The sequence below is a fragment of the Camponotus vicinus genome, unplaced genomic scaffold (assembly GCF_025532165.1).
Source record: "Camponotus vicinus isolate PSW18456_S1 unplaced genomic scaffold, iyCamVici1.0 SCAF_7, whole genome shotgun sequence".
Classification (NCBI taxonomy): domain Eukaryota; kingdom Metazoa; phylum Arthropoda; class Insecta; order Hymenoptera; family Formicidae; genus Camponotus; species Camponotus vicinus.
The window spans coordinates 7,865,285-7,893,257 of record NW_028141979.1 but is presented as its reverse complement, the minus strand read 5'-3'; the positions used below and the strand labels follow the sequence as shown (position 1 = coordinate 7,893,257).

At 34.4% G+C, this 27,973-nt stretch overlaps 1 long non-coding RNA gene across 1 annotated transcript; it reads right to left on the bottom strand.

Moving 5' to 3' along the window:
- Positions 1-90: 90 nt before the first annotated feature.
- LOC145974727 (uncharacterized) lies at positions 91-26,308 on the bottom strand. Its single transcript, XR_014439776.1, has 4 exons — positions 26,235-26,308; positions 25,024-25,128; positions 1,971-2,226; positions 91-841 (listed from the first exon to the last, which is right to left on the bottom strand). It is a non-coding gene; the product is annotated as an uncharacterized LOC145974727 (long non-coding RNA).
- Between the last annotated feature and the right edge of the window lie 1,665 nt (positions 26,309-27,973).

The following is a 27,973-nucleotide window of genomic DNA, read 5'->3' as shown; positions in this document are numbered from 1 at the left end:
AACAATATAATATATAAAAAGAAAATATATAAAAAAAACAGTGTTCTTTGAATTAAAATTTTTATAACGTTTTTTGCTATTTTTGTCAGATTATATTTTTGAAAATCCCAATTTCTTTACTGTGTAAAATAAACATTAGAAGATAAAAATTTATTTCTTTACTTTAAAAAGAAACTTTAAAAACTTTCTATCGATTTTGTGGTTTCGATATTTTTTTTATAAAGTACAACGTTATTTTCGCGCGACTTTTTCTCTCTCTCTCTTTCTTCTTTAAGGTTTCAAACCGAGCATTCACTCTTCTTCTGTCGCAGCGCATATAAGTAGCAAAAAGGTGCGCGCTTCCGGTCATAAAAGTGCCCTAAAAAGCTCTCGTTTTTAATATTCTCAAGCCAGGGAGAGGGAGGACATACTTGTAGATGCACATAAACTTTTGCACGATATCGAATTTTTTTTCCTGATATCCCAGGACTCACCGTAATATAAGAAAAAAACTAGTTTCGATATAACATACTATTTTTTATTATAATACATTAACGATACTTTGCAGTCATGACTCATAATTCATCTGTCGCGTTCTTTGTTGGCGATCGACTCGCAATTAAGTCGCTCGATAAATTCGCGATAAGAGCGATTGAATCATCCGACCTCGAGATTCGAAGAAAACTCGATTAGCAGGCGGAATATAAATCATATCGCATAAATGAAGCATTCATTCTACGTATATTGTAGCAGATTATTTAAAAAAAAATGATACCGCTTGAAAATATATATGTGTTGCTTCATTTTCCATTTTATTCGAGTCAGGTCTTCTTTTTTTAATTGCATCTCTGAACTTTTTACCCTAGGAATAAATTAACTATCTATTTATATTCTCGAAGGAGAAAAAAGGGAAAAGTGCAGTTAAGTAAAATAGAAATTCACGCGTATCATAATCTAATTTAATTTATTCTGCACGCACGCACGACCTTTAATTGATTGAATTATAAAAAAAAATAAATCGCGGAAACAAGAGGAAGCTTGTACACGATATTTCTTCCAACGATCACTGACATTTATCTTTGACCTTTAATTCTACCTCGTTAAAAATCTCGGTTAGGCAAGGCAGGCGTTATCAGCGGGTCAACTGCTGATAAAAATAATTCAGTGGAGATTTAAAAAGTATCTATCCGCGCGTGTCTTTATCATAATATTTCATAATTCTTACAAAAATATTTTGTAAACAAAAGCATGCGCAACTATTCAATTTATCAATTCCGTTATCTAGTATCCGTTCTCTCGTGTATCCGTTATCTAGTTTTTTTATCTGGATTACGCATCTTTCTCTCCCTCGCGTATCTCGAATTTAGAAATTTTTTCAGCCTCATATGTCAATATATAAGGATGTTATCTGACTGAAATCTATCTAATGGTCTGATTAATTATCTGATTAAATATCTTAATTATTTGCAAAACACACACAACTTTTTTTCGAAATTATGAAACACCCACACATATATACATATATATATAATATTCTATTTCATAACACGTGGGGGAAGATTGACGTAGATATATATACGAAATTGCCGGTCGCCTGGGAGAACTGCGGGTATCGTTTTATGGGATTCTTTTTACGACTTATGCGACAGTCCTGCGTTCCACTTTGCGTTTACGTCATACGCGACCCTCGAGCGTTTACGCGCGCCGCTATTGCGCTCGAAGAAGAAGGGGGAAGAGGGGGAGGCCACGAGATACGCGAGGGCTGCCGCTCCACGCTTCTTTGCCACGGTATCGAATGTACGTATGTGCTTCCTCTCCTCCCTGAAATTTCTATCCTCGCTTTCCAAATTCTGTAAGAGTATCCCACGTGCGCGCATAAAACTACCCCCCACCCCTCCTACTCTGTCCGTATTTCGGAGTCGTAATTCTAACGCGGCGCGCGCGATAAAAAAGAATTGCATCGATAAAATATTATTGCATGAAATGTGTACCTCTGTAGATTGTCGGCTTCGAAATTGTCGATGTAGATGCCGCTAAAGGGCGTTAACGGTGTAATTAACTCTGAGGGCTATAATCTTTGAGGTAGAGAGGAGCTACGAGGCCTTTGACGAATTGACCGTAAGCTTGAAAAAAAATTACGGAAGCGAGCTTCAGAGAGATCTGTCGCACAAAGAAAGTATGAACCTCAAACATCTAAGGACTCTGTTCTTCCTTCAATGCTCTTCTTCCGGAATAGATCACTGGAACCTGAAAGATGTAATAAAAACATGAAAATTAAAGAGTTGCAAATAATGAGAGTAAAAATGGAATTTAATAATAAAATAAATTAATAATTTAATAAGAAATAAAATAAGAATTAAAATAAGAAATATACAATAAGAAATAAAAAATAGGAATTTAATAATAAAATAAATTAATAATTTAATAAGAAATAAAATAAGAATTAAAATAAGAAATATACAATAAGAAATAAAATAAGAAATAAAATAGGAATTTAATAATAAAATGAATTAATAATTTAATAAGAAATGAAATAAGAATTAAAATAAGAAATATACAATAAGAAATAAAATAAGAAATAAAATAAATTAATAATTTAATAAGAAATAAAATAAGAAATAAAATAAGAAATAAAATAAGAATAAAATAAGAATTTAAATTATAATAAAATAAGAATTTTTTTTATAAATCATAATAAATGAACGACACGCGTTCCTGATGAAATCACGATAATATAATCCTCGAAGAAGGTCAAAGAGAGAGAGAGAGAGAGGCGGTGATGGCGGCGTCGTTCCCATCGTCTTCGACCTCGGCGTCCGCGAAGACGAGCTGGAGGACGAGGAGGACGAGGGGCGAATAGTGGAGCGTTTGAGCGGCCCGCTTTCCAGGAACACGAGCGTAAATCACGATTTTATTGCGGATAATTTTACGAGGAGTCGAGCTCGCCGGGATCGCCGTCGCCGACGCGTTGACGACGACGAGTCTTGGAGACGGGGGCTACCTTAAGCTTGTAATCGCGCCACTTGCTCCAAGAACGCATCAGTCTCGTCTCATGCCGCGAGATCGTTAGCGAATTAGCGCGGAACGAGATGAACTCGGCAAACGCGCCCGAAAAAGGGACAATCGGACACTCTTGTCACTCGAGAGAGCTGTAGACGCACAAGCTTGCTGTCCATCTTTGCTCTTCTTGACTCTTCGATGCCCAGGTTTTGGGAGAAAGAATCAGGTGCATCGAGAAAGAAGATGTATCTATAAGATACTATTTTTTATTAAAGTCTTTTATTTGGAAAATAAAGATTTATTCTAAAAGATTCCATCTCTTTTTATTGTATGCGGTCTTCTTTGAATAAAAAAGATATATAAATGTATTAGTGAAAATACATCCAACAAAATAAATATAAAAAGAATAATCTTGACATGTCAATTTTTCTATTTTAAATTGGCAATTTTGACATTAGATTTTTTTTAGCTATCTGGAAATCCTTAAATTTAAATAATCATTGAAAAATATTTAGTAAATCCTATTAAGCATTATTTTCCTTCATATTCAGTATCTTGTAATTAGAATAAAATTTTATTTAAAGATAACTCATAAAATAATTAAGATAGCTTTTTTACAACTTTAATTATAAATTTCTTAAAATTATGATGCAATAGAGCAGTATAAAATTCGAAATCAGCGTAAAACAACTATAGGAAATGATAATCTTTCTTTATGTTTGCGAAATAATTATTTTCTGTTAAAATATTGTAAATTTTAATGCGAATTTTCAATTCAAAAAATTGTCTCAAATATGATTATCTTATTTTCCTACACTTAATCCAGCTCTCATTAACCCAAACTTAATTGTCGTACGCATAAATGGAGGCCTCGCGCCAAAGCCTAAGCATAATTTTCACGCTTAATTAATTAAAAAAAAAAGCGAAGTAATAAAATCAGGAAAATTGAAAGACTCCCCGAGCCTTCTTTTCCGTCGTACTTTATATCGATCTCGCGAACGAATTCGCACATCCGGCGGCGGGGGCGGATCACAATTAAGTTTGATTAGTCGATAGCTCGTTTCCGCGCGCGAGCGGAATCAGCAGAAATTCGGCACCCTCGATCCTTGACGGAGCCCCGGATCGTGCTATCGACTCTCTATACGTCATCTGCAGTTTCGATATGTCATTTCTTGTTCCCGTTCGCTCCTTCCACTCGACGGGAACGAGTTTTACGATCGCCGATACGCGAAACGTTTTACCGGAATTAAGATTCCGGAGCGGATGGTGGAGGGGAAGAGGGGGACGGGGGCCAATGTCCCGAGCACGTCTGACACTTTAAGCATCCCCTTAAGTCCGCGGTGGAGCGCGGTAAATTATTCCGACGCGACGCACGTCGCTCCTTATAAACGCCTCCATTTACATATAGGCTGATTTTACAGCGGGTGGGAGAGAAACATTTTACATTACTTCGTCGTAAAACTTATACGCGAAACATCCTCGCGAAAATACTAGAGCACGCACGATAGAGAATGTCGCGCATCTTTTACACGCGACAAGTAATAAAATAGTTCATGTATACAGGGTGTCCCAGACTTAACGAATCAGCCGTTAATGGTAGATTCCTGAGATCATTTGGAGACGAAAATCTTAATACTAAAATGTTGAGGAAGATGTAGTTTCGGCGCTATAAAAGATTAAAGATTACCAATCGGCGCGTTACGTTCTTCTATGCTCAGATTCGTCAAGTCTGGGACACCCTGTATATCGGATATCGACTTTAATACTTCTCAATGAATTTTTGTAAAAGAAAGGATTAACGATATATTTCGATTTTTTTCCTTTCGTCGAGGATAAGATCGTATCCTTCAAATAAAACATTGACACGTCAGAATTGAGATAAATTCCTTCCGCTATTCAATGTCCTGGCGCCAATGTCAGTTGTCACCTTTTTCTCGTTTTACTGTTCGCGTGTGCGAAACATTTGTGACCGGCTTTTAATCTAGGATCCTTCGTCAAGGATTTCGGCGACCGCAGGAATGTCGGTTAACGTGCATCGCCCATGACGGATCGCTGGTGGTCCCCGGCTCTATCAGGACCTCGCGACCTTGAAGGCAACATTGTTTTGCGAGGACTTCCTCCTAGATAATAGGTACGATGCGTAATACGGAAATTATGCGATGCGTAATTTCACATTCTTACGAGCGAATTGTAAGAACCTGTTTTGTTACGTTTACCGCGAAAATAATTGATAATTTATTCACTTTTATTTAAACCAAGATTAATTATTTACTAGGCAATTACAAAAATATTATATTCTTAGAGAATATATACATATATATATTTTAAAGCTAAATTCTTATTAATTGAAATTATCGTTGAAAATATCTTTTTATTTTATGAAAAATGTACTTAATTTTATGACAGTCATTTTTATTATTTTTAGCGTCCTTCCCATTTATTTCCTTCTCTTATGAATAATTAATTTTAATTTTAAGTTTAATTTTTCTTAACTTTATTTTTCTTCACAAACTGTCAAAATTCTCATGATTTGACAGGCACAAATGACACGAATGAAGCAAATCATAGCGTAAAAGCGAAATAGCCAATCCAGCATCATGGAAAAGAAATAATACACTTTCGAATATTAGCATAAAATGCCTTTTTTCGAGAGATATCATATTCAATATGAAATTTTAAATATAATTATATTTATAAAATTGATAACAAACAATTAATATTATTTTAAATAGGAATAGATTGAAATCAACATCTCTTTCTCGATCGATCCGGCGTGTGTTTTCCGATTCGTTTCGCGATCAAAGATCCGCGAAAGAACGAGGAAGAATCAAGGTGTCGCGCGGGATGAGAGCTTAAGATCAGCGCAAAGCGAGAAGGCGCTCTTTGAGAGAGAGCCGGTCTCTTAAAGAGGATGTATGGGATTAAGATAATAGTCTCGAGAGAGGGAAGGAACTCGGAAGAGGTGGAGAAGGCGGAGAAGCAAAAACGAGCGATATGATGTGGGTCAAAGTCTTCGGGACTGGGTCGCCACCGTTGGGTTCCTTCGTCCTGGGTCGAGTCCCTCGCAAGCTTCTTCGGGATCGACCATCCGTGCCCCGCTGTCCCGCCCGCCCCCGCTCAAGTGAGGTGGTCTCAATTCCCACGACGACGACGTCGTCGGACTTCCGATACTCATGAATGCCGCCAATGTCACGGCCGCAAGTTCCGACGACTCGTCGTAATTCGACTAATGCGACAGCAAAGCCCTCATCGCCGTTCGAGAAAGTGAAATCCGCTGATTAAATTTACAACGAAAAGCGCAGAGTGTTTCCTGAGTCTTATTTTCGACAAGGCTTGAAAAAATTGAATTATTAAGTCCTTGATAAGGTGTTAAAAATTCGATTAAAGGCCTAAAAATTGGCATCATTTATCTTGCAAAGGGTCTCGAGTCGCGAAATGATCTCGCTGCGCTCTCTCCGGGAAGAGAGAGCGAGGAAATGAAATCTCGTAAGCTCTGTGACAGATTCATTACAGGGTGATATCGCGGGGCGGAGGATGGGAAAAGAAACGACGGGGTGGTTTTGGGCGATGACCGATGATCCGTGGGGTAGGTTCTCGCCTCTCCTTCATTTTTCTCTCTCGTGTCGCGTGCCATCCCCCAACAGAATTTCTCTGTTATGTCCTTAATAAGATAACGCCGCAAAGGACTATAACACGTTTCAATCCTAGGGGAACAGATCTGGAAATCGTGAAGGATAAGAGACGCCTGGTAACTTCTCTTTCGATGGACATTATCGGTCAATTTTTTTCGATAAATAAAATTTTTCAACGATAAGTTACAATTCTTAAGCTTCTTGAAAGTTAAGTGGTCCAAATTTAATCTTTATTCGACAAGTTAAGCTTAAAAAAATGTAAATAAATATATCTGCACGTTATTAATTTTATTTTGATGATATTATCTTTATTTTAAGTGTCTTAATTATTCAGATATTTAAGGTCGAAAAATGGAAAAGTATTTTAATAAACAGAAACTGATTCAAATATCATTAGATGAAAAATTTATAAGATATACTTTTGTGCATTTTATAATAAATAAGATTAAAAAATATCTCGGTTTCTTGTTAATAAATTTCTCATGATATCATTTATCTAGAGACGAAAAAGTTTGTCTGTCTTTTGGAGTAAACTAGAATTTAATTAGCTCTTCGTAATATTATTTATCTCGGGTGAAAAATCTGAAAAGTCCAAATTCCCGATATTAATAATAATAACGACTGGTCAGATAATTACGTTAATTACCTTATCATATTCAATGAAACCAACGCGCGCGGTACAGTTGGGCACGCAATGCAAACTTTACGTATTCGCGGGAAAGCCTGAGCTTGCAATTATCAGCGTGGAAAATGGAAAGGGGGGGGCAAGGGGAGAGGGGGAGAACCGCGAGCCTGTTCCGGCGCGGCCACGAAATTTCACTTTCCACCCTTTCCATTCTCGGCCAACGCCACACCTCGCACATTCTATCCTATCTTCCGGCGCTATAAATTAATACTAATCTCGGAGCGAGGCCGCTGCGGAGGCCGCGAAGGGCGGGCGGTTGGATTTATTGGGATTCGAGTAACTCGCTGCGACGTTATCGTCGCCCTGGCTTCTCCGGTGCACCGGTCATAAGTGTCGTCGCTAATCGCGCTACCGAGTTGTAGAGCCACGTTCAAGGCCACGCTATGAAAGTCTTCCTGGACGGGTCTTCCATTTTTAACGAAATGTCAAAATCCCTCTTATGATTTTCAAACAGATTTTGAGGAGAAAATATTTCTTTATAAACACGCAAGAAATATTGTAATGACTGGTTAAGTAATTTATGTGAAAAAATATCTTTTTCAATAATATTTCTAATTTTTTTTCTTCCCAAATTACCAACTCTTCTTCTCTTACATGAGAATTATTCAATAAGTAAATAATTATATTTCTTTGAATTTTATGTATTGAATTATAATATAGTAATTATTATTGTATAAATGAAAGCTCAAAATTATCATCAAGATACTAAGGAAGGCAAAGAATATTTATAACAATATTTCAAAGTTGATATCATGTTCGATATTAAACTAATAATTAATCATTTTCTTGCATTAAAATACTGTTGATTTATAAACGGTGAAAATACAAAGTTTTCGGCAAAAAACAATTCTGTTGCTCTATTTTATCCGGGAAAATTTTCAAGCTCGTTTCTCGTTTCGGCCAAGGTTAGAAGACGAGTGGATGAGCGCCACTGCAGCGTGTCTAACGTAAGAGGAGGCGGAGATGGGGGAGGTGAGAGTGAACGTGCGTAGCCGAGGGGGCAGCTCGGGCAAGCCGGACTTCGAGGTCCTCCACCCCCGCTTTCCGCCGTTCCCTCGGCGGCCCATCTCGCGTCTACCTCACCGCCATCCCTCACATCCACCCCCTGTCTTCTCGCACTTTCTCGTTGCCTCTTCCTCCCTCGGTCTCGGCGACCTCCAGGAACAGGCAGGGGTGGCTTCGCGACGAGGCTGGAGGAGAGACGAAAGAGGTGGTCGGGGCGGAGGAAGGGGGTTAAGTCTGAGCCTAGATCAATACTCGCATCTCCTGCCGGCTGGACCAGGCCGGACATTGCGTTCCGAAGCTCACCTTCTCGCCGATATCCAGCCACCCTTCCTACGAAACCGTGCACACCCTCCACCCCCGCAGCTGGTCCACCCTTCTCTTCCTTCCTTTCCGTCCCGCCGCGACGGCCTCTTGGCCGGCCAACCCTCTCTCGGCGAACCCTCGCGATTTGCATCCGCCGAGACGAGCCGAGGCTTTCGCAGGGAAGAAAATTTTTCGCCTCGCTCTTACAATCTCACGATGGATCCAGCGTTGTTTCCGCAAAATGGGATCGTATTAATAGGTGATGAACACGATTTTTAGCGAGATGAGGACGAGTAATAAAATAGAATATTTTTTTGCAGACGAATAATTGAATAAAATATTTTAATCGTAATTCAAGTATCTATCACAATTTGGATCTTTTCTCGAAAATGCTTTACCAAATTTCACGAAATTATTAAAATTAATTATTGTGAAAATACTATTAATAATTTCGTTTATTTCACAGAGTTTAAGTCATTGTTTTTTTATTTAAATATTTTAAAATTCACTGACTTGGGATTATAACAGAAACGAAATTATACTATAATTATTATATAAATTTCTTTTATATATTCTTGATAAATACATTAAAATAAATAATTTTTTTTGTAAATTTTTTATTCGTCTTCTACAAATTATTAGTAAAATATAAACTTTCTTTTAAATTCGCCGATTAACAAATAATCGAAAATGTTAATCGTAATAATATATCTGTCATAAGATGTACTATCTTCTTTTTTAATTCTTTGATAATGCATGATGATAAAATGAAGTTTATTTCATATTTTTTTATATAATCAAATGCGAATGGCAAAATATACGAAAAAAAAATTAATGTACACTATTTCTCGCTCCTGACGTCATAATTCGATACAGCCGCAACGAGAAGAGACTTAAAACGCTTTATAAAATATACGTAATATATATTTTGCGCTCCATTTGAAAATTATGGCCAGTGTTCTGGGCTCAAAGAGGCTGAATCCCTTAAGAAACAAGGCTGGTCAGCTTCCCGAGCTACGGAGAACCACTGCACGTCGGTCAATTTCCCCTTAGTTTCGCCTCCCGCGCGAGAAGGAAGGATGGCAGCTCGCCTTCTCGAATACGCCGTTCTCTACGTGTTCGTAAACGAACGCACGAGAGGGAAAAGGGGCGACAGGGGGAAAGGACGAGGGAGAGAGACGCGTATATTTACGAACACACACACACACACACACGAGCGCGCACGTGTCCCAAGAAAATTCGACCGGTCGGTCCATTTGCATGCTCGTCTTTTCCCGATCTCGGATATTCCCTCCTTTCGAATTCCGTCTACGATGCGGTCGTCCAATAACCAAAAAATTTCTCACCACTTCCTTCCTCCCCCTAACTCCAGGAGCTTGTTCGGCCACCCGATATTCAGTCTCGAAGCCGCGCTCCCGAATATTATTCACGCCTAAGATAAAAGTATCAGTCGGGATTTTCGTCGGATTTTCGCCGATGCCTAAACTCAATCAATCAATTTCGCGTTAATTAGGAGTGAATTGTAGATTATTAATTCCCTTTAAAGCCCGTCAATTTTATTTTAGATACGTTTTTTTAAGATAATTCTTTTCAAGGGTACACTGTTTAAGATTATAGAAAAAGTTTCGTTTTAAAAATAACTTTTTAAATAACTGTCTTATCTCTGAAAAATATCCGTGAGATAATATTTGCAATTTTTTGTATATCTGTCAAAAATATTTTTATTTAAAAGAAATCTTGAAATTCATAAAAAATATATTTATATCAAATGTCAAATATATTATATATATGTTAAATTTTGAAAATATTTAGTATCTAACAGTAATAATTATTTATATGATCGAACAAATGTTTAGAATAATTATTACAAATTATAACTTAAGTTACTTTTGTATTATTTTCTGTAAGATATTTCGACAGACTTTTAATTCGCTAAAATGCAAATGTCAAGCGTTCTATTTGAATAAAGATGTGCGAATATAATACGTGAACAGTAAATACACATATTTTTCAAAAGGATCTGAATGAGAGCTCATTCCCTGATACATTCGTTTATCAAGCCCGCGATAAAAAGCGTGAAAATTGGCAGTCTGTAGGAGAAGGCTAAAGACTGATTGCTATTCCCTTGATATATGTGCGTTCGGCGCAAATACAAACGTAATTGCATGTACCAACGCTTTTAGCTTACGTGCAATTTATGTCATGTGTAAAAAAGATATGATCGTCGAATCCGAATACATGTGTGAATAAATCAAAAAATATTTTGTCTTCTCATTAATATAAATTAAGTAGAAATTATTTCTTTTGTCACGCATTTATTTCCAAGCTAATTAATTAAGATCACTATTTTTTTTGTTACGCATTTATTTCTAAGCTAATTAATTAAGATCACTATTTTACAAAAATTATTTAAATATACGATATTAAAATTCGTACATTTGTCATTATTATGTATTTGATTTAATTATTATAATAATAATATTATTTTCTATTCATTTTGTTGATTAATATAACCTATTTCTGTCATTGATTTATTAATGAATTAAGCTTACATTATTACGGTTCTTCTTTTTATTGCAATTTTGATTTGTTATCACACGAATCGTCTTACCTAATAACTTTTTGACATTTAATTTCATTCATAAATGTGTATAAGAACGTCCTTTCAAGCTGTGAATCTATCCCACAGCATATATAATGATAAAATTTCACAAATAATAATAGAGCAAAGTACTTATCTGGGCTCACATTGCATTCTTTCTATCCCTTATTAGTATTATTATTATTCTAACTACATCTTATCATTGTTAAATTAATCTGTTTAAAGAAGAAAATTGATTTTGTGGAAGGGCCTTGGAAAACACCAGGTTGGCCACCACTGTTCACTTTCTCCGGGCGAGAGAACCCTTTAGCGTCTATCCCCTTTGGCTCGACACGGCAATCCGACTCACTCTCGCTCTCGATTCGCTCTCACTCACCTTCCCCCTTGAGCCCTACCGCCCTCCTCCGTCTCCCCGCCGCGGCCATCCCGGCGTTGCACCCTTCTACATCACCCTCGCCCGGCGTCTTCTCCCTTCTCCCCTCCCTCCCGCACCCCCTACGCGGAGGCAAGTGAGAGTGGACCTTGGTCCAGCGCTGAATCGACCCTCTTTGCAACCTCCGCTCTACCCTCGCGCGATTCCACGCGGCCGCTCGCTCGTTCCTTCCTTTCCACCCTCGCCACCACCCCCGCCGTCGACGACGACGACGACGACGACTTCTCCGCACGTCGCCGCACCCTAATCCCCATCTCGAAGATACGTCTACCCTCGAAACTCCGTATCGATTGGCAGAGGCATCGCCAGAGCGCGCCACCTGAAACCACCCCCATGTGGCTGGCTTTCGCTCTCCTCCTCTCGGCCGTCTCTGAAATTTCGAGGAAGGCGCGGAAGTTTTCGGTTTCTCGCCGCTCGGTGAATACATCGCTCAACTCTTCTTCTACTCTGCTAACTTTGAAAAATTTACTTTTCCAAGAAATTATCCGAGTTTGTTTCTACTGTGAAATTAATAAAAATACAAGTATGATAACAAAATAACCATTTTAAATTGGGAAGTTAATTAGTGGATTAGTAATGATAAGAATGATAAAGATTATGACGTAGCAAAAAGATTAATAAGAAAATATATTTTTCAAAAATCCCAAAATGTATTAATTCTTTTATTATAATTTATGAATCGTAATTTATAAAAAAACTTATAGAATAATTTATACTTTATGCGAAAATTACATGAATATATTTTATGAACTTTAAGTAAATTATAATAATTATGAACGTTTAAATAGAATTAAAAGTGAAGCGATTTTGCAACATAAAGATTTATGTATTTTATTATTATATAAGCCGATTATATATCATATGAAGATTTATAGACAATCCATATATATTTGATAATATAAAGTCATTCAAGTTATACATTTATAACTGTGCAACAATGCACATAATAATTAGGGATATTAATGAATTGTAATTTTAAATATATAAGATATATCGCAAATTACATTCGTCAATCTTAGTTCGTTGAGAGAACAATTTGATCTGATTTGAATGTTCTTCAAGGGATAAAAATTTAATCTGATGTATTATATCGAACGCAAGTATTAAAATTAATTTAATTAGGAAAGAAACTAAGTCTCAAATATTTATTTACTTTAGTTTTCTTAAATAAAATACATAATTGCAAATAATAATATTAATTTTTGCTACAATATACGACGATTATTTTCCTCAATTAAGGGAAAATTGAATTCTAATTCATAGAGATATTATGATAATAAATAATAATGAGAAAATTACTGTTAGCCTTAATTTTCTATTTTAATTATAACTTAATACATAAATTGCCTTTATCAGCTTTTTTACTATAATATATTTATTTCTTGTATGTACGTGAAATAAGAACGAATTACGACTGAAAATAAGAATGACCTGGATAAGAAATATGTTTAAATATAAAACATGCTGCTTTATGAATTATTTATTACATAGATATGAATATGTTTTTAAAATCTCCAAATAATATATTTTTAGAAGAAATGTAGGTAGAAGATACTTTAAATGAATACAAAACATCAGTGGATTAATATTAATATATTTACATTAATTAAAACGTCACTTTATAACTGAGAATTAAAGGATATAAATAATGTGCAAACATTCTTCCTTCTTATGCAAATGACATTGATTACTTTAATCGAGACGTATTAATAATATGTAGGTACAGGTATCAAGCCTTTAATAAATTGACTTTCAACAAAACGCTCGGAATTACATCGACATAATAATCGCGTGTGTAAGTAACTGAAAATGCATGAAGGAAATTTATGTAAGTAATCTCGACTAAATTGAGACATAAATCACACTCGTACGCGATAAGAAAGTCAATGACAGGTGCACATGTAAGTGAACATGTTACTTCACACTTTTCGTGTCATGAGCGGCTTCAATCTAAAAGGACTGAAAGTTGCGAAAAAAAACTTCGTTTTATTTTTTTATTCGTGTATCGAGTTCGCGGTGCTCGCTCGAGCGTGCCCTTCTAGGGGGGAATTAGAGATAAGATAACACGAGAAGGATGCGAGAAGAAAATCCAGAATAAGCCAATGAGACGCGAAATGTTTCGCGAGTCGACGAAATATTAATTTATCATTGGATCGAGAATTGAGGGACTATAATTATTGGCTATCGATCAAGAGTCCACGAGTGTTTGATCCAAAAATCCGCGCGGATTATTTAGCTCAGAACAACATATCCAGACAAGACGTGGTCGCAAAATACAATACATCTTCTACATTTTTTTTAATCATGCGAAGAGAATGATTATAATTATTAGTCGATCCATGTTTTCGCGCGGATTAATTACTGCAATTAATTAATTAATATATATGTGTTAAGGATCTTTGCCATTTCTATTCATTTTAAAAAATGATGATTTTAATATTCATATAATACTTATTTACATAATGAAGAATTTTAGAATAGCGAGAAGATTGCCAAGAGATTTTCGAATAGTAAAAAGAAATAAACTGCAAGAGAGAGAAAGAGAACATCGAATTTATCGTCAACAAATTGTAAATAATTAATTTTTCACAGCAGAAAAATCATAGAAAAAGTTTTCTGCCATGCATATATAATATATATTATATATGTAAATATTAAAATATATTAAAAAATATTAAGTAATAAATAATACATATATATATAATAATCAATATTTATGGAAAATTGTATAAGCATCTTAAATTAAAATTTAGATATAATAGATATAAATAAACTGCTTAATATTTAATCGTAAATTTCCCAATTCTTATAAATAGTCGATATAATAACAACGTAAGAAAATTAGAAGTTAAAATAAATTATGAAAAAAACCACTAATCTTTTATTCCATCACACTCTCTCTTCAATCACGTTTCTCTTCCCACCCTCGTGGATCCTAAAAAGCCAATTTAATCTGATTCATCTAATCTTGGTATAATATATTTATGACTATATTTTAAGACACATGTACGCATTTGTCTGTGATATTAATTCGCGGGCGTCCTTGTTGCAGGCTGGTTCTGGCAAGCAATTAAACGGAGTTGCGGGCCACTTTTGCGCGAATTTTCGCGTGCGGCCGGTGCGGCTCGTAGTTCGGGCAAATGTTGGGATAATTGGGGCGAATCATGCGAGGTACCGGCCTTTTATCGGACTTCTCACTTATAGGCCCCGAAATGTGCGCGCGAATGCCAGGAATGCGGCGGTGGTGGCTTCGATTTTAATGACAGCATCGCAAGAATGTCGCAACATAAACGCCGAGACGCATTCTTTGTCTTTTTACCCGATATTAGCGGAATTATGTTACATGCGAAGCATTTATCAATTATAATAAAGATTACATGGAAAGAGAGAGAGAGAATTTTTTTTGTTTTATTAATGTTAAATTTATCTCGAGATCCTTCGTCGAAAAGGATACGTTGCATTTATTTACGTGACGTGAAATCTTTTATCTTTCGGTTTGATTTTTATTTTTATTCGCAAAAATCCCTCACGTAAATATTCAGAATACGGATTACTTCGCGGATTTTGTTGAGACCTGGACGGACAGCTTTGTGTAATTTGCGCCGCAAAATCCAAATGTGACGGAAAGAAATATGTCGCATAAATCGAGGGATAAGTATGTAATCCGATAAGTTTAAACGCTTATCAAAATTTGTCAAAATTCATTCGCTTCAAATTTCACGCTTTTATTTAACTGAAAAGTGATCGTCGAAGAAGACTAAAGAGTCACGTCTCACGTTCCTTAACTTCCGAATCTATCTCTTTGAAGACCCACCCAAATTTATTTTAAAAAAATTTTTAAATAAATTTGGGAATTTATTTAAAAAACTGTCCAACATGCTCAACGATCATTGACATTACATATACAAAAAAAATCGATATTAAAAATATTTATTAGATTCATTAGTCGATTTTATTGCGCGTCGAAAGCAGGTAGATCGTCCATTAGGAATAGACAAAGTAGTGCTTCGTATCGACAGCGATTGAAAACACACCCGCTCGTCAATATTATGACCTCCCTCCCCGCTTCCGGTCGGAGAAATCTCGATATTCGCGCTCGCGGGTTCGTTTGGGTGGTCATTAAAAAAAAGAGAAAAACAAAGTAAGAAAGTAATTAGCGTCGGACGCGTTTGATCGCATCGTAAAATCCATCGGCCGCGCCCTCTCCGTCCCTCTCTCCCCCTCTAGGGAGTCCCATCGTCTCCTTTGCTTCTTCTTCCGGCGCGGCTGTTAACGAAAACGGCAATTTAACAGCCAATAAAGTCCGTCCTCTCCGCCTCGCGGTCGAACGGAGGATAGATAAGGCTTCCTGATGGCGTCCCGAGGATAGGAAGAACGTTATGACGAATTAGGCCACCCTCGCACCCGACAGAAAAAGGGAGAGGAGGAACCTACCCTACCTCAATGAGAGATATGTTCGGGGCGTCGTTAGCTAGGTCGATGGGCGATTTATTTGATGCTGTCGGAGGCCCGGCGAAGGTGATGCGTTACTACTGTGTGTGTGTTTAACGAGATAAACCCTTCAGTCGCACGAATCCCCGGATTGACTCCCGCGATTGTGATTTCGGCGACGGTTTTCGGCTGATATGTCGTAAACGTCACGATAGGTTTTAATTGTACCTTACTCTTTCTTTTCCATTACGCGAATTAAAATCAAATTAATGATGATGATGATAAAATAAAATTAATAGTGATGGTGATAAGAATTGTAAATGTGCGCATATAAGAGAAAAAAACATGTTACTGAAACTATAAAATTATTTAAAAGCGAGATTAAATTTAAGCAACGTCGAAATGCGTATATTTTAAAGAAATTTTATTATTTTTAATTTTCTTATTTTATTAATTAATTTATTATTTTAATTTATTTATTTTTTCTATATTAATGTTTAATATATGATATTCTGTCAAATTTGTGTTTGAACAATCATCGATCGTTATTATTGTGTTGCAATAAAGCGCATTACAATATTTAATCATGAGTAATGATTAAGAATGTGACAAGAAGGGAGATAAAATTCTACATTTTTTATTCATTTTTAATTTCTGAAAAATATATGCACTGAAAAAGACACTTGATGCTTGTATTTTGATGCAACCGCAGTCGAGATGCAACGCTCTCGAATCGTCTGACGTCTGCGTTAACTTTATTTGAGATTTTAAAATTCAATGAGCCAATCTGGATTGCTGACTATAGGTTCTCTCTATGCGAAGGCTCGCGAGAAGGAAGGGATATTGGGAGAGAAAACGAGAGAGAGAGAGAGAGATGTGTTCTCTTTGTGACAGGCCTCCTCCTCGGAGAATCCCGGTAGATCAAAAGCATCAACCGCACTCGTAGTCGACGATCGACTTTTCGATTGAACGTCTTTAATCGTCGGAGTCGTTCTGTCGATTCACCTAATCCACAAAATTTTCCACGATTAAAGTATCTCGATTACGAATTACTATGAGAATCAAGTCGCATATTTCCCTTTGACTGTTCTTTAATATTTGTCAATGTTATTTATAATTAATCTCTTACTGAATCAAATAAATTTTATTTATTTATTTTAATTCTTTTAATTTACTTAGTTTCTTTTTTTATATAATTATTTATATAATTATTTAATTTACTTAGTTAATTTTTTTATATAATTTATTTAGAGATATAAAAAATATAATACTGTAATATTGATGCCTATCGTAAATTATTTTAATCTTTTTAATTTCTATTTAATTTTCTTCTTTTATTTATTTAATTTATTTAGAGATTATGAATTACTACGAGAATCAAGTCGCATATTTCTCCTTGACTGTTCTTTAATATTTGTCAATTTTATTTATAATTAATCTTTTAATGAATCAAATAAATTTTATTTTAATTCTTTTAATTTACTCTTAGTTTCTTTTTTTATATAATTATTTATATAATTATTTAATTTACTGTTTATTTTTTTTATATAATTTATTTAGAGATATAAAAAGTATAATACTGTAATATTGATGCCTATCGTAAATTATTTTAATCTTTTTAATTAATATTTAATTTTCTTCTTTTATTTATTTAATTTATTTAGAGATTGTGTAATATTGATGCTTTATATTTAATATCAACCTTCCATATCTTTCACGGAAAATATAAAGCGTCTGATGATTAATGAGTTTTAAATAATCGGAATAATAATTATGCTCGCTATATTGAAGAAGTTTTCTACAACAGGAGAATTTAATATTCGCAGTCGTAAATTTAAAACGATGACAATCATACGTCATATTGCGTGGAACGTTAAAGATTTCGATATTGCAATAATCGGCGGATTATGACGCATGAAATATAAAGAGAACGAGGCGACTTGTTTCAACAATTTCGTTATAAAGCGCGATAAGATTATTATTTCATCGGGGTTCTCTTCACGCGAGAATCCCGTATCTATGTAGGAAATTATCCCCCGTAATCGTTACTAGTCCCGTCATTCCTCCCGGTCGGTAGTAAATTCTTGAGAACCGACAAAGAGGCGTCGGCCGATAACGACCGGCCGTTTAGCGGGCGTATAAATGAAAAAGCGAGAGTCCCGCGCACCGCGACTGGAAGCTCGTAATTCTAGAGCGCACCCCATCGGACTTCTAATAAATGCCATAAGCCGTTCGCCGAGAGTGAACATAATTCACCCCTCCCTCCCCTTGCGCCCTCTCTTCCTCGCTTCGCCCCCCGTGTTACGTAAGCGCGTAATCCAATAAACGCCTGCGCGCACGTGTGTCCTCGCTCGCTCCTTAATAAATTTGCCCGATAAATCGCGTCAATGCAATGCGACAGTTACATAATCGTATTTCAATCAGAGCGTGCAGGAGGAGGGAGAGAGAAGACTGGACCTCAATATCAACGGTAGCTTGCGGAATATTTGCAATCTCGAATCTTGTCCGCCCTGTAAATTCTCGATGCCGTCTTCAATTGTAATTCTGCATATAATGAAGGGCACAATTAACGACAAATTATATAATTAGGACGATTTTTGACAGATATATGTATATGGAAAATAACATTTTTCTTTAAAAAACAAAAATGACCAAAGAATATAATGATAATATTATTCGATGATAATAATTAATGATAATAAGAATAATTTAATAATTTCGATGATAATAATAATTTAATAATTTAAATAACATTTTTCTTTAAAAAACAAAAATGACCAAAGAATATAATGATAATATTATTTGATAATAATAATTAATAATAATAAGAATAATTTAATAATAATTTCGATGATAATAATAAATAATTTAAAAATATAAATATTAAATAATTTAATATTTTTCCTATAATAGCTATATAAGTTACAATATCCTATAATATAAGTTATAGAATTAATATTAATTCCTGTAATAAATATTAGAAATGATATAGTGTACTTTTTCTTGTTGCTTTTTTCTACGTTTTGTGTGTGTGTTTTTACGTATTAAGATCTGTTTTAATTCATAATTTATTAAATTGTCTTAATTGATTTTTCTAAGTTGAAAATAAACTATAATATAATCATTGTGGAATTAAAGATATGTATTTTTGTGTATGATATGTATGTTTTATTATTTTTTTAATTATTCTCTTTATTATATAATATTTGTGTGTATGAAATAATATTTAAAAATGTTAATATAGTATTTTTCTCCTTCTTATATAAATACAAATTCTCGAAAATATTATATAATACATGAGTAAGGAAAGTGCTCAATTCTTTTAAACTATTTTCTTGATAATAATCTCAATTATAGTATTTTAAATAAATATTTTAAAAAATATCATACTTAATATCCTCACAAAAAATATTTTAGTTAAGTGAAATTATTTGAATGAGAGAGAGAGATTACTATCAATAATGTGTTCTTATACATATTTAAAATATGAAACAAAAATATAATGTTGACCAATATGATTTCACGTGTAAGTATGGCTCATGTATTCTCGTATCTAAATCCAGAGATCCTCCAGAAATATCAAAACAGAAAAGTCGAAAAAAACATAAAGTGTCTTAGCGATAATAAAATGCCACCACATGATTCCAATGTTGAAATTATTTTTTTTAAGAAGATTTTTTTCTTGTCTACCTTCTGACTCTTAAAAATCCAGATTCCTCGATGAGTAAAAAATAAAATATTATAATTAAAACGTCAATTGTGTATTATAAATTATATATAATATTATCGTGTATAATATTATATTAATAGAGAATCATTATTAGAGATTTGAATTATTTTTCCTCAATTGACGACAGAATATAAATTTTGCTTTCATGTTTCTCCTATTTGCTGTGACACTCTATAATATCTCTAGATTGTTCATTGAAGAATCTTAATTAGAATTTAATTTTTATATTTTTTATAATTCACGTGGACAAGAAAACCGCTTGAAAAAAATATGAAACTTTAATACAACAATTTTGGTTTCTTTACTGATGAATGACACACTTGTCAAGATAGATACATAGATCGTTCCAACAGGGTTATAAAAGTGCGATCACGAAAATATTGTGCTCCGTTTTCGTGACTTTTAACGATGAGGCTCGTTTTTTGGACCGAAAGTGGCAAGCACTTTTTCGCTCTTCGGAGCAGCCATTCAATATACAATTATCAGTTCCGTTATTAAATTATATAGTTTATGTCAGGTCGGAGGGAGAGAGAGAGAAGACGTTCGTTAGTTAAAACTGCGTTCCGGGAACTGGGTTTTAATGGGCGCATAGAATTTCGTGTGAGATGTCTCGAGTCCACGTGGACGACTTTACGACTCCTCGTTTCGGCTTTGGCTCGTCAACCTGACCCGACCGAGTAATTAAAATTGATATGCCGTTTAGTGAATATAAATCGAATCTTCGTTCCCTCGCAAGTGTGATGCAATACTTATTTCGGAAGATAAAAGGAAGAAACTGTTGCTGCCAAACTCGTACTATGTTTTTTCTCATCTTTCGCGCAAAAGACAACCTCAACAGATCATCTCTCAAAAATATATGTATTTTTTTATATCCTTCTTAAAATAGATTCAATCACACATAAGAGATAATATAAGAGAACTCTAATAATATCAGATATATTACTTCATTTTTATTTTTAATAAATTCAATATTAAGATTTTTTATTTCTAAAAAATCCTAAATAATATATATAAGATTTTAAATAATACTATATATATAATATAATAAAATATAATAATAAATAACACAATAAAATAATATAATTATAAAATAATATAAAATAACATAATAAAATATATAATATAATAAAACAAAATAATGTAATTATTAGACTTCCCTTGCGATTTCTCGCGGCAAGAAGGCTTCTTATCATTATTATCGTAGCGTAGCGTGTTTCGATCTCGTTTGTATCGATTTTCCAACGAACGACGAAGTCAGCGGAAACCGAGAGTTGGAAGGAAAGTCATCCGAGGACCGACACCCACGTCACGTCCTTAAACGAACGAGACGGAGTAATAACGGGTGACAAAAGAAAATCGCCGCGGCTGAAGTTTCGTCGCGTGCGCGGAGCCATAACTTGGCGTCGCGACGCGTCTCGTTGCGGGGGTGGAACGTTTCGCTCGTCGTTACGATCGGCGAGCACGCGATTCGCGGAAATGACAGCCGGCCGTTTGCTTGCTATCCGATGTCGTTTCCGTGATTTACGACGAGACAGCGAGGACGCTTCTCACCGATATTATACACGATCGTTTAATAACTCGTAATCGTATTATGCGAATCGCTCGTTTTGCGCATGCATTTGTAGAAGATTTGAGAAGAATTTTTTCGAAAATTCAATTCTGAAAAAAAATTCAAATTTCTTCCCTGGAAGCTGAGTTACTCTTCGTTTTTATTTTGTTATTTGTATAGAAAATAAATGTTAAAAAAAATTAATTTCTTTAACGAGACTTAGCATTTTTCATATAACTCATTTTCTAAACAAATAATTGTTTTTCAGCTGTATGGTTGTAATTATTGAATAATTCATAATTTATTAAAAAGTTTCCAGTTAAAACAAGCAGTTCTTCGCTATATAAAATTTTTGTACATCTTTTATTTGTAATAAAATAATAGAATAATAAATTTTTTAAATAACAAAAGAATAAATTTGTAATAAAATAATAATTATCTAATTTTTAGGATATTTTTAATTTTATCCTTTTCAAATAAATTTAGCCAGCAAACGAAAATATTATTTATTAAGAAATTTTCTACGTATTTTCAAGATATCTTAATTTCTGAACTAGAAACTTTTCTTCATAAATAAATTTATATATATAAGAAAAATCTTGAAGAGAATTTTTTAGATTTTTCAAATTTGATAGATATTATTTTAAATAATTCTCTTTACAAAAAATTCAATAAGAACACTTAATTAATATAACAATTAATATTGTGCAAATTATTCTCTACGAAAATTTTTTAAAGTTTTTCCAAGCAACTTCGAAAACTATAAGTTTTCGCAAAACTCAGGGCTCCGTGCGATGGAATTTTCGTATCTTTTAAATCCAAAAAGTTACGCTATTACCTTCAATGAAACCCCTCCGCGCTCCTCTAGATATTATCGATTATCGTCGTGGCGAAGTTTTCATTGAACACCGGGACAAGAAGGATCCACGTGTTAGCGAAGAAAGCGATTTAGGTTTATGGAGCTCTTCGTGCCAGGCTCTAGTTCTCGAGGGCTCGAAATCAGTCAGAGTAAAACGAGCAGTCGCGAACGAGCGCGTGAGTGATGGGTGAACCTCGTTCCGAACGAGCGAGATGGAGAAGTAGGTGAAAAGGGAGAGAGAGGGAGAGGGAGGTTCGCCAGTTCGCAAGCAATTATCGCGCGAATCGCGCCACTTGGCAGCACGTAGATTGCCCGGCGTTAGCTATATCGATCTCTTGTTTGGCTCATTTCGCGGCCAACTTGGCGGCGCGATCGATGATAACAGCCGCTTCTATCTCTCGCTTCTCGTGTGTATACATATACATACATCTCCCCCCTCACACCCCTCGCATTCTATCTATGTATTATGTACGCTTTATAAGGGAACGCAATTATCTTGGCGTTATTCCCGAATAGATAAGGTTTTCTCCAAGTCTCGCCTGCGTTTAAGCAAAATTAGAGAGTCAGTCATTTTTCTCGTTTACTTAAATTTAAATTGTAGATTTTACAAAATGATAGTGACTTTTTATCTCGCGCCATGGTTATTATTCAATTCGATCGAACAATAAGGCTGGTACGCATGTGTACGTGGAAAGAAGACAAATTAAGTCTCCGTTTCAGGTGTACGCATACAGGGTGTCCCAGACTTAACGAATCAGCCGTTAATGGCAGATTCCTGAGGTCATTTGGAAACGAAAATCTTAATACCAAAATGTTGAGGAAGATGTAGTTTCGGCGCTACAAAAGATTAAAGATTACCAATCGGCGCGTTACGCTCTCCAAAGGGCCCGCGTACAGCGCGATAATATCGATATCGATAGAGGGATGAATATAAAATAAAAAATAGCATTCTGCAGTGAGTGCGATTGTGTTTTTCGTGCGACAGTAGTCAGTAGTTTGGACATCTTTATGAAGTCTTCCTCAACATTTTGGTATTAGAATTTTCGTCTCCAAATGATCTCAGGAATCTACCATTAACGGCTGATTCGCTAAGTCTGGGACACCCTGTATATACCGTGTCGGCATTAATTTTCTTCAGTTTTGCAATTATGCGCGCCATAATCACTTCTCCCTCTGCTCATCTTGAACATTCCGACAGTAACATCCCGCGGTTCCGACCCTCGCGCGATTATAATTAGCCGATCGAATTGAGAAAGGGAAAGGGAAAGGGAAGTCTCTCACGCGACTCGTGTTTCAACGTAGCTACGTAACGTCCTAAAAACGCGGAACACAAGGTATATACGGTAGTTACATACCCTACGGTCTCTCTCGGCATAAACGATGCCTACCGTGTGTGGGCCTGGGGTATCATAATATCACGTATACACATATATAATGCGGCGGCGGACAGCGGTGTACAAGGACCTTCGTTTCGCGAACACGAGACCGCTCACGTGCGCATATTGTACGACCTCTCCTCCTCTTTTCCTTTCGGAAATTCAATTGTGACCCATACATCTTTATCTTATTGTTAGAATTAAACTAAATGTATCAAAATGAGGCTAAAATATCTTGAGATTAATTATGATGTAATTAGTATATATTATCTTAATATATCGATCTGAGAAAGTATAAATAAAGTAATATCCCTGTGAATAATATGCGGTTTTTCGTCGATTCAGTTTCTTATTTTGTGTAGTTTTTAATTTTGACAATTTTTGAAGATGTTTGATGGCGATTTTTAACAATAATCTATGAATTTTGTAGAGTATTAAATTTTACATAATTTTTAATAATTATTTTTTGAGGATAAATATCTTAAATAATATAATAATAATTATATAGTGGTTATGAGATAGATATAAATAGAGTTTGTTTTTGAAAGATATCTTGAGATTTGAAAAAAAGCTTTTTTTAATCATTAATTTAGTAATAAATATGATAATTTGTTGTTTAAATTTAATTTTAATTAAGTTTAAATTAGTTTAAATTAAGTTTTAATACGAAATTACTATTTTAATTTTCTTAAAATTTGAATTTATTTTATAAAAAATTATTTCAAGATTTAATTTGCAAAAAAGAGTTAATTTATTTGTCTTAGATTCCCCGAATTAATTGCTCCCAAAATATACCATTCCCGAAATTAATTTTTGCGAAATAAGTTTTCAAAGTGATTTATCTTTTGATAATTTCGATAATAGTTTTGATCAATTGATTAAAGAAACATATTAATGTCAAAATCATACAAAAGAGCAATTCATTTTTTAATAGATTTTATTCTTTTACTACGATATAGTGAAGCATATTTTCTTATTGTTTGATCGTTTTTTTAGTTTAAACAATGAGAAAAATAATTTCCTCTCACAAGTATATCTCGAGAACAAATATAATTCAAGAATTATTTTAATAACGAAAAAGAGAAACAATTAATTGCATTAATATAATTTATTCTTGGAATGTTTTTGATTATTTCTTGAACTTATTTTGTGAGTAATAAATCCGAGAGAGAGAAATTGCAGCAATAAATTAATCATAATTTAATTGTATCATAGATTTGAATTTTTTACAATGGAAATATCAGATTTCGTGGAGATTTCAAAATACGCAATCACAAATATTATCGTATTTGCTATTCACAGACAAGCGATTACCTAAAAATGCAGCCTGTCAGCTCTAAATTTTTATATCTCAAAATGATGTAAATTGAATTATTATCGCAAAGATAAGCGAGCAATTAATAGGAAATAATAAATTAAGAAAATTAGAATTTGCTCACCTCCACAGTTACTTTGCCTCGTCGCTTTCGATGCCTCTTTTTTGTCTGCTTCTCCTCTTTTCATTGTCCTTTGCCGCTTTCTCATGGCACTTATACAGCACTCACCTGCGAAAACGACGTCAATTGCACACGACGTGCACTTTATTTTATATCGCGACTGAAGAACGCGAAAACTACAGTTAAAGTTAAGATTCCGATCTAGAATGAGTCGTTAATCTTAAGTAAATTGACCAGCCACAGTCGATTATTCCAGGAATAATCGATTAAGTAATTGATCAATTTACTTATGACTAATAATTTATTGTAGACTGGACTTTAGATTAAATTACATGAAATTAGCCGATCTTTCGAGTTGAAAAATCACGCGATCAAATTCACACCATGTGTGCCATCTGTGTTATTTATGCGAATAGTGTATGTAGCATTTTATATATGACAGTTTTCTATCTGTCATACATATTCACAGGCAGTGTTGCGCTTAGATAACTTAAAATAATCTAGATACAGATTAGATAAATCATATATTCATGTATCTCAGATAAAATAAAGATAATTCGGTTTGAGTGTATCTAGATAAAAGATGTATTAATTAAATATTTTATCTAGATACTTTTAAGATAATATTTAAGACAATTTAGGATATATAAAAATAATACACTCGAGACAAAAAATTACAGAAAATAAGCATGTATTCATTTGACAATAATAACGAGTGTGCCGTGTCCACAATGTCAATGTCAATCGACCAATGTGATTATGGCTACGTTCCACTTAACAATCGCAACGCTCGCAAAATCATCTTATCCTTGTTGTTCGCTAAAAGTTAAACAAAGACACATTATGTTTACGAGTGCCGCGATTATTAAGTAGAACGCTTTTAAATCCGTATTACACTATAGGTTGCGGGCTCGATTACGATTGAAATGTTGAAATTGACCGATTAGAGTAGCCGGCCGGTAAATTGCTATGGTTTGGAAAAATTGTACTCAGTGCACACTGATTACATTATCTTATGTGTTTTGATAAAAGATATCACTTTTCTTATATCTGAGATACAGAGACCATATCAGAGATAAAGATACCACAAACTTGAATTATATAGATAAAAGATAAAATAAACAATAATTGCATCTAGATGAAAATCTAGATAATTTTATCCAGATAACGGAAAACACTGTTCACAGGTGTAAAGAATTGCGCTTGATATTTACCGCAGCACTTGTCACTGGATTACTTCGCATAATAATAGGTATATACGCACATAAATTCTTTCGACACAGCGCGCTGATGTTTATACTTCGCGGTGTTTTTTATACGCGGCGGTCTTGTTGTCATTTTCGAGTCGAGGTTCGATGGGGGGGGGGAGGATGCGAGGCGCTCTATGTGTCCTTGTATTATTTTTCGAACCACGCTCGCGACAAGTAAGAAGCTAGAAGCTACGAAATATTACGATTATTATGATTGCGAGAAAAGTAGTGAAATTTTCGTGATATATAAAACAAAGTGCGTGTCGTTTCGTCGACTAAGATCGATATTAGTGATAAGGTACAGAAAGTGTCATGCGATTGTATTTTGATTAGTATGTGCGCGATCGTACTTAATCAAATTTTCGCGAGTGTGAGTGCGAGTATCATAAAACCGGCAGCGAAGGACGAAAGAAGAAGGAAGGAAACAGATAAGGAACAGCATCGAGGTAAACAAGTTACGACTTTGTTAATTTGATATTTGTTGTATCAAGAATTTATGATTCATTAATTGTTCAAATATAATATAATATTTAGAAATGATATGAGAGCAATAATCTTGAGAGCAATTAATTCTCTCTAAATAATAAATAAATTTTTTTAAAAATAAACAATCAAAGGAACATTTAAGTTTTATAACTATAATATTTTATTTTTGATTAAAACTAGCACTATTATTTATATATTTGATTCGTTTTATAAAACAAGTTTTATATTTATATATTCATGTTGAGATACATTTGTAAAAATTTCATATTTTTCTTAATTTGTAGAATTTTTAAACATTAATTAACAATTAATTTTATTAAATTTGTTTTTTTTTTAAGATTCACAAATGTTTTCAGAAATACTAACTAAAACTTAACATTTATGTTCTTTTTATCTTTTAATATCAATTTCTTGTCACCTGTTAAGAATAATAAATTAAAGCAATAAATTAGCAAATAAATTAACTCTTAATTATGTCATATATCTGAACTTAATTTATTATAATTGTGAAAGTACCAACTTAATGAAGATTTTATTATACTGATAAAAAATGTATGTCAATGCGTAAATAAATATTACGGTAAATGAGTAAATCGATTTTAAGTTTACGTGATTCGATACACACTTGTATTTTTTACATTTTTTCAAAATAATGTTTTTTTCTTTTGGAAATTTATTTGTGGCCAAAAAATAATGAGACGAAAATGCTGTCTATCTAAATAGAAAGTTATAATAATTGACTTTTGCGTTTCCAAGCCTCATACTTAAAATTTTATTTACGTATTGTCGCATTTGACTTGCCCGCAGCGACATAGAAAGAGAGAGAGAAAAAGAGGTAGAAAGGGAAAACCTCTGAGACATCGGACGTCTCGTTAATGAACAAAAATCACAATGCCGTAAATAATGTAAAGTTAATTCCAGGATGTTAAAGGACTATCATGCGACGAGCCGTGCAATTTGGGAAAAGCCCGAGCCCCGTAAGTCTCGGGGTAGCCGCGGGTTGCTTCCTGCCAAGTCGCTAAAAGCCCTGTAAATTATTGCTGAAAGTTTACAGCGTCCGCTGCGCGCATCCCTAATTGTAATAATTATTATCCCGCTGTCGCGTGAGGGGGAGGGGGCGCCCCTCATAAAGTCGGTCGAGTTTCGTGATGTCGCGGCTACGTTTTACGGTTGACAAACACGAAACTGACCCGTATAGCGTTTGACGCGGGTGACAA